Below are 22,404 nucleotides of genomic sequence, written 5' to 3' on the forward strand. Positions count from 1 at the left end.
TATACTGTATGTCCTCTATTAGATACCGTAAACTGGTATATATATGTGTATACTGTATGTCCTCTCTTAGATACCGTAAACTGGTATATATATATGTATACTGTATGTCCTCTATTAGATACCGTAAACTGGTATATATATGTATGTATACTGTATGTCCTCTATTAGATACCGTAAACTGGTATATATATGTGTATACTGTATGTCCTCTATTAGATACCGTAAACTGGTATATATATGTGTATACTGTATGTCCTCTCTTAGATACCGTAAACTGGTATATATATATGTATACTGTATGTCCTCTATTAGATACCGTAAACTGGTATATATATGTATGTATACTGTATGTCCTCTCTTAGATACCGTAAACTGGTATATATATATATGTATACTGTATGTCCTCTATTAGATACCGTAAACTGGTATATATATGTATGTATACTGTATGTCCTCTATTAGATACCGTAAACTGGTATATATATGTATACTGTATGTCCTCTATTAGATACCGTAAACTGGTATATATATGTATACTGTATGTCCTCTATTAGATACCGTAAACTGGTATATATATATATATATATATATATATATATATATATATATATATATATATATATATATGTATACTGTATGTCCTCTATTAGATACCGTAAACTGGTATATATATGTATACTGTATGTCCTCTATTAGATACCGTAAACTGGTATATATATATATGTATACTGTATGTCCTCTCTAAGATACCTTAAACTGGTATATATATGTATACTGTATGTCCTCTATTAGACACCGTAAACTGGTATATATATATGTATACTGTATGTCCTCTATTAGATACCGTAAACTGGTATATATATATATGTATACTGTATGTCCTCTATTAGATACCGTAAACTGGTATATATATGTATGTATACTGTATGTCCTCTATTAGATACCGTAAACTGGTATATATATATATGTATACTGTATGTCCTCTATTAGATACCGTAAACTGGTATATATATGTATGTATACTGTATGTCCTCTATTAGATACCGTAAACTGGTATATATATGTATACTGTATGTCCTCTATTAGATACCGTAAACTGGTATATATATATGTATACTTTATGTCCTCTATTAGATACCGTAAATTGTTATATATATGTATACTGTATGTCCTCTTCTAGATGTCATTGTCCGGGGAAGTCCCGTGTAGATTCGGCCCTAGTTGCCTGTCAGGATCCTGTCCCCCAGGTTCTCTGACTTGACAGACCCCGACGGCGTTGCCCTTGGTCCATGCTTTCAATCAAAGGTTTGCCTGGTCCACACACACCGTGATGTAACTGAAATACTGCTGACGGCGGCGTTATACAACACTCACTCATTCACTCAATAGACGTCATGCATCCGATAGACGCCGGGTCCAAACAGAGGTTGGGTCTCCCATTAACGCCCCGTCATTATATCGGAAAAGTACCTGCCGGGTGTGTCTTGACGTGTGAGTGAGGGAGTGAGTATGATTTTTACGCCACTTTTAGCAATGTTCCAGCAATATCACGGCGGAGGACACCTGAAATGGGCTTCACACATTGTACCCATGTCGGGAATCGAACCCGGGTCTTCAGCGTGACGAGCGAACGGTTTAACCATTAGGCTACCCGACCGCCCCTTGCCTTGACGAAATCAGGTACTACTCTCTATATGATCCTATAGTTATATATGCTGTTATTCAGAAGGACTGAGACATTAACTCAACCTTCTCCTCAAGTACAGTTAAAAACCAATAAAATGTTACATGCGCCGCAACCCATTTCGCACCACAAAAGGATATGCTCATCGCCCCAACATCAATTCCTTCGTCTGTATGAAATGCACCTATAACAGAAAGCTATTTAATTCAGTTCAAAAACAGAATTGTGTATGTATTACCCCTAAGGTCACCTCTAGCAACTGTAAACGAGTCCCACCCCTCGTCAACACCCGCTCCCCCCTGCCCCATGCCCGGCCCCCTCCCACGGCTGTGTCAGACTTAGGAATGTCACCACGCTCCGGTGGAGTGGATGTCAGCTGGTGGTTTTTAAATGTAGCGAGTGTCATGTGTAAAGGATTTTAATAGGTCAGGTCTGTCTAACTCAGTAAAAACGAGGTAGATGCGGAAGTGTCTGTCATCGTGGTACAGTACTCTACAACATGACACCAGGGTCATTCATAGAACCACACGCCGTAACATGCTGACCAGACCAGGGTCATTCATAGAACCACACGCCGTAACATGCTGACCAGACCAGGGTCATTCATAGAACCACACGCCGTAACATGCTGCCATCACCAGCGCCCTGCATAGAACCACACGCCGTGACATGCTGACCAGACCAGGGTCATTCATAGAACCACACGCCGTAACATGCTGACCAGACCAGGGTCATTCATAGAACCACACGCCGTAACATGCTGCCATCACCAGCGCCCTGCATAGAACCACACGCCGTCACATGCTGACCAGACCAGGGTCATTCATAGAACCACACGCCGTAACATGCTGACCAAGACGAGCGCCCTTCATAGAACCACACGCCGTCACATGCTGATGATACCAGCGCCCTGCATAGAACCACACGACGTAACATGCTGACCAGACCAGCGCCCTTCTTAGAACCACACGTCGTAACATGCTGACCAGCACCCTGCATAGAACCACACGCCGTAACATGCTGATGATACCAGCGCCCTGCATAGAACTACACGCCGTCACATGCTGATCAGACCAGCGCCCTGCATAGAACCACACGCCGTCACATGCTGATCAGACCAGCGCCCTTCTTAGAACCACTCGCCGTCACATGCTGACCAGACCAGGGTCATTCATAGAACTACACGCCGTAACATGCTGACCAAGACGAGCGCCCTTCATAGAACCACACGCCGTAACATGCTGCCATCACCTGCGCCCTGCATAGAACCACACGCCGTAACAAGCTGATCAGACCAGCGCCCTGCATAGAACCACACGCCGCCACATGCTGACCAGACCAGCGCCCTTCTTAGAACCACACGTCGTAACATGCTGACCAGCACCCTGCATAGAACCACACGCCGTAACATGCTGACCAGACCAGCGCCCTTCATAGAACCACACGCCGTAACATGCTGATGATACCAGCGCCCTGCATAGAACCACACGTCGTAACATGCTGACCAGACCAGCGTCCTTCTTAGAACCACACGCCGTCACATGCTGACCAGACGAGCGCCCTTCATAGAACCACACGCCGTAACATGCTGACCAGACCAGCGCCCTTCATAGAACCACACGCCGTAACATGCTGACCAGACCAGCGCCCTTCATAGAACCACACGCCGTAACATGCTGACCAGACCAGCGTCCTGCTTAGAACCACACGCCGTAACATGCTTCATAGATTGTATACAGTTTTTTTTGCTTGCATGTTGTTTTACAATGGGCACGCATGGCTACCACAGCTCAAAGCATATTATGTTTACAGTTTCTAGTCAATCTGAACACCGTCTGTCGTCGTGCTGTATATTGACATGCTAGTAAGACAGGTCCGGGACCCAGGGTCATAGGTTCCTGGCACGTCTAAGGGACGCAATATTAATGCGACTTAAACTGGGCCCCGTGCCCCCGAATGCGCGAGTTGATTTTAGTTGAATCACGATCTGTGAGATTTGTTTGTTTGCTTTTTAAAACCGTACTCAGTCATAACCCAGCTATATGACGGCGGTCTGTAAATAATCGAGTCGGGACCAGACAATCCAGTGATTGACATCTGTGGGAGGCAGGGTCCAGACGCTAACAAGTGTGGTGATGCAGGAGCACGGTGTGGACCACCGGATACTGACATGTTAGCACACGTAGAACGCACTCAGAATACATTTAGTGAAAATATCCTTAATTTTAAAATTTGTTTCAGTTTATGAAAACATGTCGATTTGTATAAATTATTATATAAACAGATTTACATTTAAAAGATGTGTGTATCAGACGGAAATATTCATTACCGGATATAGATATAAACGTAATTCATATTAAGGATACAAATGGTTTCATAAAATCAATTCATGCTATTTGAAATTAAAATTTCGTGTTTATAGCGATACTATTAAAACACTGGCAGGTTAATGTGGCATTATATTGATAAGGATTAGTGTGAGGTGTACACAGCCAAGCAGAATGGTACTGACGGTCTATCGCACCCTTGGGTATGGTTTTACGCCGCTTTTAGAAATATTCCAGCAATATCTGAAAAATACCGCTGAAAACGGCTCAAAATCTACTTTCTGCTTAACCGGTGAGCTTTTACAGGCGACCGATGCCTTTATGCTAAGCCAAGTTTTCAGACTTCAGTGTGTCCCATCAAGTGACTTCCGATCTCCACCACGTTATCTGATCCAGCACTTGATGAACACGATGATAGAGAACATCACACGGGCCACATGCCGTGTCACCATTGTCGTGAGCACCGTCGCCATGGAATATAAAGTGCATTTCTCTTGAAGTGAACTGGTTGCAAAGAAGCAAAGGTCCTTTGAAGACGCCAGGGTCTCCCTTGAAGAACGGAACAATGGCTGTCTTCTGAACATAAAATTAACATCCTGGTAGGACCTCACTTCACTTGAAGTCTGAGTCAGCTCTGAGGCCTGTGTTAAGATTCGAACCCCAGACCTTCAGCTAGCCGTAAGAGTATTTAGAAAAAGTTAGATGCTAGTATTGACAGACACTGTGGAGGGGCGTTGTGAACAATGAAGGATTATGGTGATGATGATTATGATGACATGATGAAGGGTGATAGTACAGGGATACAATGGTGCTGATGGAAGCATAGCGGACACTTGTGTTTCACTTCAACCATACATGTTTTGTTTCAGAGAGTTACTCTATAGTCGTAGGGAGGCGACGTCAGAACGACCTTCCGCGAACTTTGACCGATCAATGAAGCAACTATCAGGAGGTCGACATTAGCCAATCAGAAAGCAGCTTTCTCGAGCTATGCGGTACACGTTTCAAACTGGCGACATCCATGCCAGACTACACTTTGAAAAATAATTTGACGATACAACAAAAACGATTCGATTAGTTCTTGATTTAAAATTTGAAAACCGAACAAGAGAACATTCCTAAGTGTCTTATAAATGGCCGGGGTTGTATGGCAGTACAAGCCCACGGGCTATGCAGTGTCACTTTCGTTCAAATGGTTATCCCACTGAAGGGTGAGATAGACGATGATTTTATCGGATTCGGTCATACAGCCCGTAACTGTCGTGCGGAATACCCGGTGTTAGCTTTATCGAGGTTGCATGATTAGAGAACATTCCGAACGTCCCTTTCCTGATCTGTTAAGCGACGCTCTGATTGATTGGATGAACGGTCGTTCTATCGTGACCTGAAATGGGATGTCCCCGGATCTTTGTTCAGCGGTAGCGAGAACTAAGATCGGGGTTAAATGAGATTGTACCATCTGATTAAAGACGGGTCATTCGAGTTGGAGAAGAGTGATTGAGTTGGGTTTAACGCCGCTTGATGTTGGAGGAAAGCCCGAAGTGATGCAGGTCTCAGACGATTACCACTTCGGTGAAACCCACGAGTACGGGTATGGTGATGACAAACCTAGAAACATAATCGGGGCGAACCGGGATTCGAACCAACAATCACCGGTTTCTAGCGTGCCCAAGGGATGCAACTCTGCACAGCGAATCGCGGCGCCTTGGACGACTGGGCCACCCGTGCCCCTCAGTTGGAGAAGATAGGTGTGGTGTCCACTGAGACATCACGAACATCACGACGTTAATAGTCTGTTGTCGGTTGATATATGCACTCCTTGGGTGCCGTGAGTCATGATCTTAGTTACTGGTATTACACAGCCAGTGTGACACTTGATACGAAGCCGGGTACTTCACACTGACAGCCATTGTCATTATACCTGGTATACAGGACTAGTGTGTATTAATTAACTGCAGGAATAACTTTACAGGATAACTTATCCTATGATTGTGGATAAGATTCATTCTGACCCACATTTTTGGTTTGTCCACATCGACCTCGTAGTTTCTCAAAAGTGGAAAATCACTTCGGGGTTTCCTCCCCGATTCAGACAGGCGCGCCATGACCAGCATTGCTAGGCAACCCATTTCCCCGTATCTGTTTTAACATTATCACAACAAAATATATTATTCGAATTATCATATAATGGATAGGTTTTTCGGCATGACAAAGACACACGGTATCCGTTGTGGTCATTTATTGATAAAGATGCAAATAAAACGGTCAGGTAGGTATTTCTTTCAGTGTTTCCAAACAAACATGGCGTGGCTCTTGTCTGTCAGTGATCGAGTCAGAATTGACTATCGGTGATCTGGGCATATATGCTGGGTGGTTCCGTGATCATTGTGAAAATAATCGTATGGGATACCATAAATCAGTACCTAAATACAAGTTTCAGTTGGGACAGTTATATTTCCTGTTGTCACTGTCCGACTAACTTATCACTAACCTTGTGACGATGTGTACTAGTGCGCACATTGCAATGTTGAGGTACCGTCTGTGAGAGATGACAATACTGTTTTAGGCGATAGAATTAAGAAATGACATTACATGTATATGATAAACAGGTTATCACGCTCGTGTGTTTGGGGATGGTTTGTTTGTTTGTTTGTTTGTTTAACGCCGCATTCAGCAATATTCCAGCTATATGACAGCGGTCTGTAAATAATCGAGTCTGGACCAGACAATTCAGTGATTGATATCATGAGCATCGATCCACGCAATTGGGATACGATGACATGCATCAACCAAGTCAGCGAGCCTGACCACCTTGGGGATGGTAATATCCTGTGTTAGAAATAAACCAAAGGCTCACTGAATTCAACATTTACCATCCCCAAACACACAGGCCTGATAACTTCTTTATATAATCACATTCTTAAGCTCTATCGTAGTCAGTACAGACTATAATTTAAACTATGAGAATGTTTTACTGGTATAGACTTAGCTCTTATGTGTAGACCTTGGGCTCAGTCTGTGTCGAGGTACATAAGTATACTGTTTGCAGTCAACATGTCATTAAATAGTTAGTTTTTAAGGAGAACCGAACGTAATTATAACGTCAGTCAAGGCAACCCCCTTCAAACATTGCTAGATAGCCATCAATAAACGCCCTCTCATAATATCCCGGTCGTTGTCAACATGTTTTCCCGCCAATAAATAGCAAATCCTTTGATCTGCTTCAATTTCCGCATGGTTGAGAAATGCTGATTTGACATTGACGACCTGTGTGACTGACGTGACCTCCCGCGGTTCAGTGACCCCGACATAATCTTGCATGTTCGCGTCGGGTTACCTTAACAAGGGGAGATAATTATATAAGGTTATGCATGATCCAGCGATCTATCCCTCTGGAGATGTGACGGGCAGACACTCTCGTGTCACAAGCCTGGAGCACTGTAAAGGCGTCTTGGTTGTCCCAACGTATATTAGTAGACACATTGTGGACTCTAAAGGGGTTATAGATGTAGAGCCAAAGATTGGCCCAACTGAACTAGCATTACTGACTGGTTCTGTTCCTGTCGTAGGCGTCACACCATCTCATGTTCTATGGAGGAGAGGTCTAGAGAAACAGCCGGTCATGGTAGTACAGAAATGCTATGCTTCCTCAAATGTCTGTTACAACACGTGGAACGAATTGGCGGGCATTATCCTGCTACAACGTGACGTTACCTCCCTGCATTTGCACAAACGGGTAGAATGAGTGAGTGAGTTAATTTAAAGTCACATCGGCAATATTTCAGCCATATCGTGACTTGAACAAGTTATGCAGTTATATTATAGATTTATATAAAAGCTGTCAACGAAGGACAGTATAACAACCAGCAATATATCACATATCATAAGTGTAAAAGTAGTTTTAGAGCAATAAAAGGATTTGATTACAACAGATGACACATTATAAAAACAGGCTATCAATCACCAACAACTGAAGTTAGGCCACCATACTAAGGACCATGGGGACTTACAGTACCTTTGCTACCTGCATGGACCCCGGCAGGATTTACACCATGCCTTTAGTCACTGGCGACCATTGACAGGGTTTAGCCGGAGATTTAAAACCAACAAATATACTACGACTAAAACACTGGCAAATATAAAATTACTTTGATTTATGTGGGCTTACATATCCTCTCAGGGGGACAATAATTTTACGCTACTTCAACCCCCTTCGAGGATACAGCCACTAACAATCTCCGTTAATTATCATATACTACCAATTTATAAAATATATATCTTTGTACATCAAAATTTATGAATTAATTCTATATCCTTTAAAAAACCGATAAGTAAATGAGCATGTACTTGATTAAAAAGATCCTTTACAGATGACACTTTGAAATATTTATCCCTTGTGATGGAAAAATCAATACAGTCAAGCAGGACATGCTTGTCAGTGATTCTTTCATCACAAGGGATACAAAATGGGGGATCCTCACCTTTCAATAAAAATTCATTTGTATACCTGCTATGGCCAATACGACATCGTCGTATTATGACCTCCTCAAATCTGGACTGACAACACAAGTAGGTATAACCAAAAGTGGGTTTAATTTCATGTAATTTATTGTCTACTTGGGCGTCCCACTTCTTCTGCATTAGATCTCTGATGTAACATCTAATAACAGGTTTATAATCACTGTAGGGTATAAGAAGTGGTGTCACAGATTTGTTGAGAGCTGCTTTCGCAGCAGTATCGGCCATTGTGTTCCCAACAATACCAACATGGCTGGGTAACCAACAAAAAACGATGTCGCACTGGCCAGTAGCAAGAACATTTAATAATTCAATAATTTCAATTAAAAGTGGATGTTTACAAGAGTGATTTTTAATTGCCTGAAGACAAGAAAGAGAATCGGAAAATATAATATATTGCTTATGTTTTGAATGTTTACTTATATACTCTAATGCTGTTAATATGGCCTTGGATTCGGCCGTAAAAATGGAACAGTTATCTGTAAGTCTTGAAGATATAGTCCTGGATCCAATGATGGTGGCGCTGGCAACTGTGTCACCATCCTTAGATCCATCGGTAAATATAGATTTATAAGTATCATATTTGTCTCTTAACTGATTATACTCTTGTTGATAAATAAGTTGATTTGTTTCAGATTTCTTCAATTTAGTTAATGATAGATCCACCTCTGGCTTAACTAACTGCCACGGTGGAGACGACAAAAGACGAGTTGGGGCTATATTTTCAAGTGTTATGTTAGCAGCAGAAATATCATGTTTGATTCTTATACCAAGGGGTGGAGTAAGAGATGATTTTGTATTATAGAGATCGGAATAGAGAGGATTAAAAACACAATGGAAAGCTGGATTGGAGTTATTAGACTGTAATTTAGAAATGTACTGTAAAGACAATTTAATGCGACGTTGCTTTAGTGACGGTTCATCTGCCTCTGCATATAGACTTTGAATCGGAGAAGTTCTAAAGGCTCCAAGGCAGAGCCTTAGGCCTTGATGATGAATTGTATCTAGTTTTTTTAAATTGCTTTTACAGGCTCCACCATAGATGATGGAGCCGTAATCAAGTTTAGAGCGAATGAGGGCTCTGTACAGTTGGAGGAGGGTTTTCTGATCCCCTCCCCATTTGGAATTTGAAACTACTTTTAATAAATCAAGAGCCTTCAGGCATTTGGTCTTTAAATAGTTAATATGCGGTAGAAAGGTCAAGTGATGGTTAAAAATAATACCAAGAAACTTGGCCTCCTTGACAACTTTGATCGGAGATCCATCTAAAACTAAATCAGGGTCATTATGTGTCCTATATTTCCTACAAAAATGAATGCAGTTGGTTTTAGCTTTGGAAAACTTAAAACCATTTTCGAGACACCATTTATGAATCTTATTTAAACATAATTGGAGTTGCCTTTCAATAGTAGGCATGTTTTTACCACGACAAGAAATGTTAAAATCATCCACAAAAAGCGATCCATCAATTGAATCAGTTAAAACTTGTGATAAACTATTGATCTTAATGCTAAATAGTGTGACAGACAAAATACTGCCTTATGGGACACCCTGATCCTGATTATAATGATCAGACAGGGTAGAACCCACGCGGACCTGAAATTGCCTGTCGGTTAAAAACTCAGATATTGAGGCAAACGGCCTCGTAATCCAAAATCGTGTAAATCTTTTAAAATACCACGTTTCCATGTAGTGTCATATGCTTTTTCTAGATCGAAAAAGATAGACACTGCATGTTGTTTATTTATTATTGCATTTTTAACAAATGATTCTAATCGAACCAAATGATCGATGGTACTTCTATTTTTCCGGAAACCACATTGTATGTTTGTTATGAGATTGTTGTTCTCTAAGTACCAAACTAATCGATTATTAATCATGCGTTCCATGGTTTTGCAAACGCAGCTTGTTAGTGATATCTGTCGATAATTTGAAGGGTCTGTATGGTCTCGCCCAGGTTCGGGTATTGGGATAACTACAGCATCACGCCATGAAGGTGGAAATTTCCCATAGCAGCCATAGCAGCCGTATCGTGAGCTTGTTCAAGGGCAGTATGGAGTTCATGAATAGAGAAAAGTTCATTATAATCTTCCCCGTTATCTGATTTAAAATTAATAGGTTTCTTTTCTTGCTGTTTTTGATATTTTTGGAATTTAGGATCATAGTTAGCTGAGGAAGAATGTTTGCCAAAGTTTCACCAAGTTTGTTTGCAATATCAGATTTATCAGTTGGTAGAACATCCCCATTTTGGAGATGCTGGATTTGGAACCCTTACCTTTAATTTTCTGAATCATGTTCCAAACTTTAGACATGGGCGTACGTGAATTGATTTTTGAGACATAAGTTTGCCACGACTGGCGCTTATTTTGCTTAAAAGTACGTCGTGCTTTAGCATTTAACATTTTAAATTTATTCAAATTATGTAACATAGGATGGCGACCGAAATAGTTTTCAGCCTTTCTCCGTGCCTTCCTTGCTTGCTTGCAGTCAGTGTTAAACCATGGTTTACGGATGTGTGGATTTGCAGAGGACTTCGGAATACATTCAAGAGCAATTTTGTGAAGTTCATCAGAGAAGATTTGGATAGGATCAGGAGCACAAACGGGTAGAACTTTATCTCGAACGATGTATTCCCGGTATTTAAATTGCCATTAACAATGATGAGTTGTGGTTTCACATGAGCTGTGATGCCACCCCATACCATTACACTTCCATCCCCAAACTGACGACGTTGAGTAACGCAAGCGTCGCTAAGACGTTCTCCTGGGCGTCTGTAGTCCCTACAACGACAATCAGAGCGTCCAGATGAAACTTTGACTCATCTGTGAACAGTATACTCTACCAGTCTTGTCTTCTGAACCTCAGACGCTGTCTACACCAAGCTAGCGTACCTGACGGTGACGTGGAAGCAAAATTGGGCGTTTCGCTTGACGTCGGGGCCGGATGTCATGTTTCCTCAACCGGTTGCGTTCGGTTCTGCCACTAACTGGTTTCAACCCAGGAAATTGTTCATGTGTCAGTTTGGTATTGATTCCGAAGATGCACCAACCGAATTTGGTTGTCCTGTAGACGTGACGCCACACGTAAACGCCCTGCCTGTGGCAAGTCATGAGTGTTGCCCTGCTGTGGATCAAAGAGATGATATTGTTTTGCGCCATTCCTGTTTGCAGCATACCCACGGCACGTAGACGCTGATTTTCAGCAAGCCGTGGCACTTTGTAAGCCATATGTACTATAAACAAAAGTGGCTTGATGAGCACCTGATAGCCGAACACTCAGTGTGTGCTGTGTTCATGCTCTGAACAAACACGCAAACATCCAAACTGTGCGCTTGCGTAAACATGCACGTGTAAATTGTGAATTACGACCCTGCATCACATATTTTCAGAATAAATTAAATTTCATTGAACTTTATATGAAGCACAGTTGCTTTGTTTCTGCTCGTGTATGAGTTATAGGTATAGCTATATTGCTAGAAGCGGCGTAAACTCACTCACTCACTCACTTCATTCAAATATCTGATAACACAGAAGGAGATTGCAACATGATAAACTGTCAATACCGCACTGCAGTTAATATTCCGAAATAAATACGACAAAGAATATTATTTCGTTCAAACATTATCTTTATGTCATATATTCTTATCCCCTTCTATAATCTTACAAATCCGGACCTCTGTTTAAACTGGACAATTGAAAACGATACCGTCCGGATGAACGGTGTTACACTGTGTATGATTTATTACACGTAGAAAACAATGAGGTGCGAGACAAACGGTCACTGACACGGTAAATACATCGTTTATCACCACAGTCAATATGCCAGTTACCTAGAACAAGCTGTCAATACAAACCTCTTTGATCACCAGAATATCTGTTGAGACAACGTCATGCACGTCAGCTACATCGTCCTCCGCGGGACCACCGCCGACATGTTGCGGTCATATTGTCCGTCATATGTATGTAAAGTGACAAATTGATGGTTAGACAGGCGTGTGGCGAGGGGGGACAGGTGGTTGTTATTGTCTATTAATCCCCTCATCGAGGTGTGGAAACAAACAAACAAACCCAGTGCCCCTAAACCACTTCAAATTGTCAACACTTGATATATGCCATGATGATAATATGTATTTGTCCTTGTGATAGTTTGTCATATTACCTCCTCGTTGTAAATATGGCATTAAGCTCACCGTACAAATATGACATGTCTGTGTGAAGTGGATATTGGTACCGTCACAGTACAGTATTGAATCTCCGTGTGTGGGCGAATAGCTTCTCAATGAGTAATGTGTATATTGGGGAACAAGAGTCGGTTAATTCAGGAGATTATGTACACAGATACAGTATCAGGACACGGGGCCACGGGTTGTGCAGTCTCCGAGGGCGCCACAATTCGCTGTAGAGTTGAGTCCCACACCATGCCAGAAAACTATTATCGTTGGTTCGAATCCCAGTCCGACATGATTATGTTCTTGGTTTTTCAGCACCATACCCGTGCTCGAGGGTTTCATCAAAGGGTCTGAGACCTGCATCACCTCGGGCTTTCCCCCATTAAGCTGACACGCCGTGATATAACTGGAATACTGTTCAAACCAGCGTTACCCAAATTCACTCACTCACTCACTCACTGACATGAGGTCAGTTCCCAACTCTCTAGGTATCTTTACAGTGGACGAACATCGTGTTGAGGTAATCGATCATAACCATAAGGTGAAGTGCTTTGATCCAGACTTCCCGTCTCTTGGCTGACACAACGTTGTTTGGGTGTATTAAATATGATAGCCCTTCGGGTTATTGGCAATCTATTAAGACAAGAAGAATGGATCATTTATGTTTACCGACGGTATTTGATTTGTTGACCAGTGTTGTGGAGGTAGAGCTTGTAGAGGGCTACATTTTCATACTCCTTGATGTCATATGGGAGTTTTATATCCCTTATAGTAGCTCTGTCTATGTATCTACATTGACGCCATATGTAAACTTCACGTCGCTTGACGCCCTCTTGGAGTTTATCATGCCTTAATACTACCAGTGATGTTTACACACATTGATGCCTTCGCCTAGTTTCATATACACCTTGGAGTTTCATATGCATTGATCGCATCTTGGAGTTTCATATGCATTGATGTCATGTGCTAGATTTGTGTGTCTTGACCTCGGAGGTTATGTTCTAAAGACCTATCAAACCTGAACGAGTGAATGACTATGGTTTTACGTCAGTTGTAGTAGTAGTAGCAGTAGTAGTAGTAGTAGGAGGAGGAGGAGTACTATCAGCAGCAGCAGTAATAGTAGTGGTAGAAATAGTAGTAGTAGTAGTGGGTGTGTATGGTTTTACGCCGCTTTTAGCAATGAGTGAGTGAATATTGCTTAACGCCGCATCAGCAATTTTGCAGCTATTCGCGGCGACCCGCTTTTAGCAATATTTCAGCAATATCTCGACGGGGGACCCACGATATTGACTTCACACATTGTACCCATGTTGGAATCGAACTCGGATCTTCTCCGTGCCGAGCGAACACTCTAACCACTAGGCTACCCCACCGCCCCAAACAAGGGCATACATAATCTGATCCAGATCACAATCCTTTGACATCTCAATGTATCCAGTGACCACACTGAGCACACAGATACAGCACGTGCAATCTCCTCACATTGTCCAGCGGTGCCATGGGAACCTGTCGACGATGGACAGTATAATGACTAAATTATCACAGATTTTATGGAAAACTAGCATACAGCAGAAAAATGGTATGACTATTTTTTGACAGTCCAATATAAAAACTGGTCTACAGGTCGCCGGCACCCAAAGGTAGGCCAGCACACTAGGAGACCTTTGGGACTACTCTCCTCTACCGGCATGGTATCCCAGCAGGATCCCCCCTCCATCCATCTAGCTATGCTAAGCAAAATATTGCGCGGAACCAATATTCTAAAATTAAAACCGTGGTAGATATGAAAATGGCCTGTACGGTACTTGCGTGTACAAGAAGATACATGAAGCTACAGCATACCACCAGTGTTTATCAACGACCATTGTGTCCCTCCGAAAGTGCAAGATCAGACTTTGACCATCAATGCTATTTTAATACCTAATGCCTGTTTTGGTTTGTCGTGTTTGAATATTCTCTCATTTGCAGACCGTGGGAATTTCAGTATTTTACTCCCTATGTCTGAATGGTTATAATGTCATACTTTATTACAATTGTTTCACAAAATCAGACCAGAGTCAGATTTTAAAATCTCTGCTTCAATGTTTAAGTTGTCCTTCCACCAGAACAATACCTTCTGTTACATCCAACCTCGTGTTCTACGGAGATACACTCCTGACACACAGTTTGACCATACCTGTCTATGGGCAATGTAAGACGACACCTTGTTGACACCTGTTGCCACTGTCGGTGTTCCCGGTCGCCCGGTCTGTCAACACCCAGAGAGAGAGGAGAGAAAATGGCAATACGCCGTCCATGTACAAATAGCAATATCACTTACTAATCCGTTCATGGAGATAGACCACGGAGAACTGGGTCACGCTGACCTTTGTAGAAGGACAACAGAGTTGAGACGTTCTTACGTCAACAAAACAGAGATTACACACAAAGACGTATTCAAGTTCTTGTAGACAACATGTTGGTGGTGAGCTTGAAATGGGACATGTCTATATCATACCAGGCACCCGGGCGGGGCTGGCGGTACCCCTGCGTAGCTGTTTTGAGATGGTGAGAATTCTAGGCGTGGACATTGCTGTTTGGTGAATAACAGTGAATGAAAAGAATTAAATATACATTACCTTTCATGCTGATGTACAGGTATAGGCTATAGGCCGTGGTCAGTCTGACTCACACAGCAGATATTTACACGGTGTCGATGTATCTGAACGCACATTCTGGAAGGTCATTCTAGAACATACAGGATAGGCGTCTGACGTGCATCTAAAACAGGTATGACAAAGACACGAGATATATGTATTACAGAGAGACACGCGATATACGTATTACTGAGAGGCACAATATATATTTATTACAGAAAAACACGAGATATACGTATTACTGAGAGACACGAGATATATGTATTACAGAGAGACACGCGATATACGTATTACTGAGAGGCACAATATATATTTATTATAGGAAAACACGAGATGTACGTATTACTGAGAGACACGAGATGTACGTATTACTGAGAGACACGAGATATATGTTTTGCCGAAAGACACAAGGTATGTGTATTACAGAGAGACACGAAGATATATGTATTATAGAGACACGAAATATGTATTACAGAGGAACACGAGGAATATGGATTTTCAATTTCTGTTTGCTTTATACGTAAGGTTTCGGGGCGACTTCTTGCCCCTTAATCAGATGAAGGATCAAGGAGGTCTGAGGTATATGCAGTATTGCTTCCTTTGACCGCCATGACCTCCTTCCAATGACGGGGGCCTGTCTATTATTGAGTAAGAACCATACAAACCAGTGAGTGATATAATGAGCAACGCCCCAAGCCGTCCTGGTACGAAGTCAGTGAGCCTGATCACTCGATCCATGTATGCGCCTCGTACGACAATCGTGTGTTTCTGAGGACCGTATCGTGAAGATTCCGGGTTACAATTGCTCTCAAGCAACCCAAGCTTGTCGTAACAGGCGACTATGCCTGTCATAAGAGGCGACTAACGGGATCGGGTGGTCAGGCTTGCTGACTTGGCTGATTCATGTCATCGTAACTAATTGCGTAGATCGATGCTCATGATGTCAATCAGTGGATTGTCTGGTCCAGATTCGATTATTTACAGACCGCCGTCATATAGCTGGAATATTGAGTGCGGCGTTAAACAACGAACCAACAAAATGGTGAGGACCAACTCTAACCCGGGGTCCCTTGGGGCTAGGTGTGAGGAGCCGACAAGTAGGTGCTGAGTGGTGCCGCGTCACAGTAGATCAGATTGTAGTGTGAAGCTTGTGTTGTATTGATCTGTTATAATTAAATTTTCGTTGTGTTCATTGAAATTCCTGTATTCTGATTAGCTGAATAGGTCACGTGTTATTGCATTCATTTCCCAATGAATGTAAAACATTAAGCCACGCCCACCGAGGCGCACTACTTTTATTACTTCGGAATGTCGGGGAATCCCAATATTACAGCCGAGGGAATTCCCTTTCTGCTCACGTGTATCGTCATGCACAGGACATTTAGCGACTTTCATGCATATTCATTGTCCAAACAAACCTTTGAAACCGAAGGCCGAGAATGAATGAAACAGCAAACGTGCAGGCTCGCTCGCCGTTTTTTTTCTGCTCGCCTCGGTTCAACTTTCATGTCATCGGGTTTCCTTTCTAACTAGCATTTTTTCAAGTGTGTTTTACCGTAATCAGGGAAGTAATGTTTGAATCTGGCGGTAACTGACCGTGTAATTTGAAACAGCCGCCTTCTCCCGGACATATTTCTTCTAGTTCGTTACAGTCTGACTGTTGCAGTTCTTTTCGCCACTTGTCTTAACTGACAGGTCCAATGAACATTGTTTTGATCCTGCTCTCCATTGATTGTTTACTGACAGTGAAGGCGTGTCAATTTATGTGCATAAATTAAACAATCACCTGATTCATGTCACGCCACAGTATGTATTCCTACACCTGGAATGTTTATCAATCTCGTCATTTTTGTCTGTTTTGATATATACAACTGTTTTTGGTTAAACTATTGTAGATAAAACGCGGATTCATACAGTTTGCACATTGGTTTTTCGATTCATACCTCAATGAACCGAAAAAAATACACAGTCAATCCTTAAATGACATACGGATGTTACCAGGGATAAGGTGGTATCTATGTCAGCGTGTGGCTCTACGTTGCATTGAACGTCTCTTGTTGCAGGTGCAGCGTGGAACAAGGAATATCAGTCCAGATTGGCGTCCAACAACTCTGGCAGTTGTAAGTACCATTTGACATAGGCTACCACCTTCAGGTCATATTGCATCATCGCCTTTAGGCGACTCCATCACTTTGGCTTGACTGCACCTTATAAACCTACTGCCACTTTTGCCTCTTGTAGTGTAGGTATCTTCCTATCTCGTCTTAACCTCTCTGGAGGTTTTACCTTTTCCTAGTAAGACCTGATGAGTTGAGCAGTAGATGAAATTTGTACTTCAAACGTCCAATGTTCCAAGATGGAAGACAAGAAATGAACGATTGCATTATGGATGACGGGAATAGAACCCACAACCTCACATATCTTGTTTAGTTTTGTAACCCAATGTTTTCCCACTGAACTACCAGGGCAAGTGATGAAGGGTTGTTCAATGTTACATGTCATGAATCCAGTTGAACCATGCTGCGCGTGTTTTTTCTCTCGCGCGCTTTGATCGAATTCCTTTTATACCGCGACAAACTGTATTGTTTCACCATAGGATATCTCGATGTTTTCTTATTTTTTCTGGCATTTCTTGCATTTAGGTTTATAAGTGAGATCTAGCACTCCTCCTCGGTTATAGTCGAGGAAGTAAGACCTCGGCAATCGGGCATCGGCAATGTAAGACCGAGGAGCGTTTATCCTTCACATAAAGTGACCGTGGGTTTTACCAAAGTGCTGACAAGGTGATAGGTCACTGTATAACTGAAATATTCTTCAAGCGGGATTAAACCCAACTCACTCTCTTGCATTATGATTCTTGGTATGTCCACCCCATACCCGTGCAGGTGGCTTTCACCGAGGGGCAAGCGTCAACGCACTGTGGAATCACGGGTTTCTGAAACCCCGTTAAATCTGAAATAATGTTCAAAACAGCGTTAAACCCAACTGGCTCACTGACTGGTATTGCAGGATAGGCTTGAAGATCTCTCCAGATTTTCCAGGCACATGTTCAGCACATCAGGCAGATGTCCTGTCTGGGAAGGGCCGCGCATTGACTGCAGCCCAGGCAAGTCTGTTCTTCCTCTACTGATTCAGTTAATGGGATACTTTAAGCACCCTGCACCATACAGCTGAACACGTGGCACTTATTACAACGTCTCGGCCGAGACGGAACCGGTGGGCATAGATTCCTTAATTTGTTGCAATGACCAGTCTAAGTTCCAGGTTCGATGTCCAACATGGATCTATTTGTGTTGCCCATTCCTTGCCAAGCGACAGTGTAACAGAATCGTGAAGGAAATGTCTGGTTTGTTTGTATCTTGCCTTAAGGACTGTAAGTTGTTACAGTGTATCATTGATTTCACACCTTCCAGAAACTCTTCTTGAAAAAGGCGTCACTTAGCGGACATCTGCAGTAGCACGAGGGATTGTGTCCCAGATAGTCTGCAAATTGCACGTGTGAGAGTGTCCTAGACCGTTTACAGTTGCTCGTGGGCATGTGTATTTGACAGTCTGTAGTTGCACGTATGAGAGTGTCCTTTATAGTCTACAGTTGCGCGTGTGAAAGTGTCCTAGACAGTCTAGAGTTGCACGTGGGCATGTGTTTTTGACAGTCTGTAGTTGCACGTATGAGAGGGTCCTTTACAGTCTACAGTTGCACGTGGGAGTGTGCTATAGACAATCTTCAGTTGCACGTGGGAGTGTGCTATAGACAGTCTTCAGTTGCACGTGGGAGTGTGCTATAGACAGTCTTCAGTTGCACGTGGGAGTGTGCTATAGACAGTCTTCAGTTGCACATGGGCGTGTTCTGGACAGTCGATACACCAGCGACAGTCATGCTACCTTGATGAGGCCTCGTGAGACTCATTGTGCGGCGGGCAAACAGCTCGCATTCTTAAAAGGATTATCGACTATTTTCTGAAGGAACCTGCATGCAAACATCGCTCTCTAATAGGTCTTAATTAGATTGTCGAGTTTATTTCTTTGATTCTTGTTACAGGCCTCCAGTCTATGGTGCACCGCGCGCACTCCCGACTGGGGCAGCGATTCCTGCAGTATCGGGTTTCTAGTAAACAGATTAAAGTGCTTTCAGTAATATACAAGGACGGCCTGGGGTTTCAGTCCTTGTATATCAACAGATATCATTCACAACACGGAGACTGTAAAATATATAAAATATTATCATGATATAAGGTTGATTGTGTGATCGCCCTCCTTTGCATTGCTCTGTCAGTGCAGGAGCTTCAATGTGGAGTGTTCGGACCCTTTGTCTAGTTGCGTGTGTATGTACCGTCCCTGACTTCAAGACTAGAGGATATATCAATGTGTTCAGACCACATGTTTGTTTGTTGTTTAACGCCGCTCTCAGCAATATTCAGCTACATAACGGCGGTCTGTAAACATTCGAGTCTGCACCCGACAATCCAGTGATTGGCATCATGAGCATCGATCGACGCGATTGGGGATACGATGACATGCATCAACTAAGTCAGCGAGCCTGACCACCTGATCCCGTTAGTCGCTCTGTCCCGTCCGTACGGTTGATCAACACTTCGAGCATCTGGGGGGGGGGGGGGGGCGGTGCTGTGCGGGTGTGTCGGAGACAGATGTACTTTATGGAGTCCTGACGTTTCAGTGTAAGGCGACACTAGTTGCACTACAAGTATGAATGCATGCCTGGTTCGGCCTGGTCCGTGTGCTCCCAGTGTGTGCTTCGTACGTTCTCCTGTCCACAAACACTTGGGTTCGATTACGCAACAAGTGAAGAGCCAACCTGATAAATATATAAAGCCCCTTCTTGTGCCTTAGATAAACATGTGAAGCTTTTTCTTGTCCCTTAAGTACAACACGTGAAGCCCTTTCGTGGCGTCTGTCGTCTAAGGCGCCGCGATTCGCTGTGCAGAGTTGCGTTTCCTTGGGCACGCCAGAAACCTATGATTGTGGGTTCGAATCCCGGTTCGCCCTAAATTGGGTTTCTTGGTTTGTCAGCACCATACCCGTGCTCGACGGTTTCACCGAAGTGGTAAACGTCTGAGACCTGCATCACTTCGGACTTTCCTCCCACATTAAGCTGATACGCAGCGATATGACTGGAAAACTGTTAAAAGCGGCGTTAAATCCAACTCACTCACTCACTTGGCTTCTTGGAACAACACGTGCACCTCACTCTGTCCCTTGGTACACATTCGAAGAGTTATCCCCCCTGGTTGTAGAAAATCAAAACTAGTTTATAAATGTCCTGTGAAGGCCAAGTAACGTCTCGATGCCAGATTGTATGTTTATGCATCATGTTGCAATGGTGTAGTTAATGTGATCACCATTGTTTCAACTGGCGTACACACTTCGTGTTATCGTTGCCTGTCATTAAAGGGGATACACGCATAAGAGGGCTGTCAACATGACCTCAGACAACCCAGCGCAATCTCTGATAAATGAGACAAGCTGCGGCTAAGTACGTGTTGTATCAACTTACAGCAGGTAAGCGGGTAGTCCACGGGTAGTCCACGGGTAGTCCACGGGTACACTGACTCAACAGGTGCGCTCACTACAGTCAGTATTGTGTGAGACTGTGTCAAGGAGTGTGTGCCAGGGAGGCTGGATGATACACTTCATATTCCCCGTAATGATCCACACATACCCCGTAATGATCCACACATACCCCGTAATGATCCACACATACCCCGTAATGATCCACACATACCTCGTAATGATCCACACATACCCCGTAATGATCCACACATACCCCGTAATGATCCACACATACCCCGTAATGATCCACACATACCCCGTAATGATCCACACATACCCCGTAATGATCCACACATACCTCGTAATGATCCACACATACCCCGTAATGATCCACACATACCCAGTAATGATCCACACATACCCCGTAATGATCCACACATACCCCGTAATGATCCACACATACCCCGTAATGACCCACACATACCCCGTAATGATCCACACATACCCCGTAATGATCCACACATAGTCCGTAATGATGCACACATACCCCGTAATGATCCACACATACCCCGTAATGATCCACACATACCCCGTAATGATCCACACATACCCCGTAATGATCCACACATACCCCGTAATGACCCACACATACCTCGTAATGATCCACACATACCCCGTAATGATCCACACATACCCCGTAATGATCCACACATACCCCGTAATGACCCACACATACCTCGTAATGATCCACACATACCCCGTTATGATCCACACATACCCCGTTATGATCCACACATACCCCGTAATGATCCACACATACCCCGTAATGATGCACACATACCCCATAATGACCCACACATACCCCGTAATGACCCACACATACCCCGTAATGATCCACACATACCCCGTAATGACCCACACATACCCCCTAATGATCCACACATACCCCGTAATGACCCACACATACCCCGTAATGATCCACACATACCTCGTAATGATCCACACATACCTCGTAATGATCCACACATACCTCGTAATGACCCACACATACCCCGTAATGACCCACACATACCCCGTAATGATCCACACATACCCCGTAATGATTCACACATACCTCGTAATGATCCACACATACCCCGTAATGATCCACACATACCCCGTAATGATCCACACATACCCCGTAATGATCCACACATACCCCGTAATGATCCACACATACCCTGTAATGATCCACACATACCCCGTAATGATCCACACATACCCCGTAATGACCCACACATACCCCGTAATGATCCACTCATACCCCGTAATGACCAAAACATACCCCGTAATGACCCACACATACCCCGTAATGACCCACACATACCCCGTAATGATCCACACATACCCCGTAAGGATCCACACATACCCCGTAAGGATCCACACATACCCCGTAATGACCCACACATACCCCGTAATGATCCACTCATACCCCGTAATGACCAAAACATACCCCGTAATGACCCACACATACCCCGTAATGACCCACACATAACCCGTAATGATCCACACATACCCCGTAAG

The 22,404-nt window shown here is 43.2% G+C and overlaps 1 protein-coding gene across 1 annotated transcript in view; it reads left to right on the top strand.

The window, feature by feature from the left end:
* Positions 1 to 22,404, top strand: part of LOC124117651 — an 82,342-nt gene that overhangs the window by 24,849 nt on the left and 35,089 nt on the right. Inside the window, exon 2 of the mRNA XM_046479627.2 lies at positions 17,397 to 17,453. The gene's annotated coding sequence lies outside the window, so the exon portion shown is untranslated. The remainder of the gene's footprint in view (positions 1 to 17,396; positions 17,454 to 22,404) is intronic.

Source organism: Haliotis rufescens, unplaced genomic scaffold, assembly GCF_023055435.1.
Source record: "Haliotis rufescens isolate VD_foot unplaced genomic scaffold, xgHalRufe1.0.p SCAF_48, whole genome shotgun sequence".
Classification (NCBI taxonomy): Eukaryota; Metazoa; Mollusca; class Gastropoda; order Lepetellida; family Haliotidae; genus Haliotis; species Haliotis rufescens.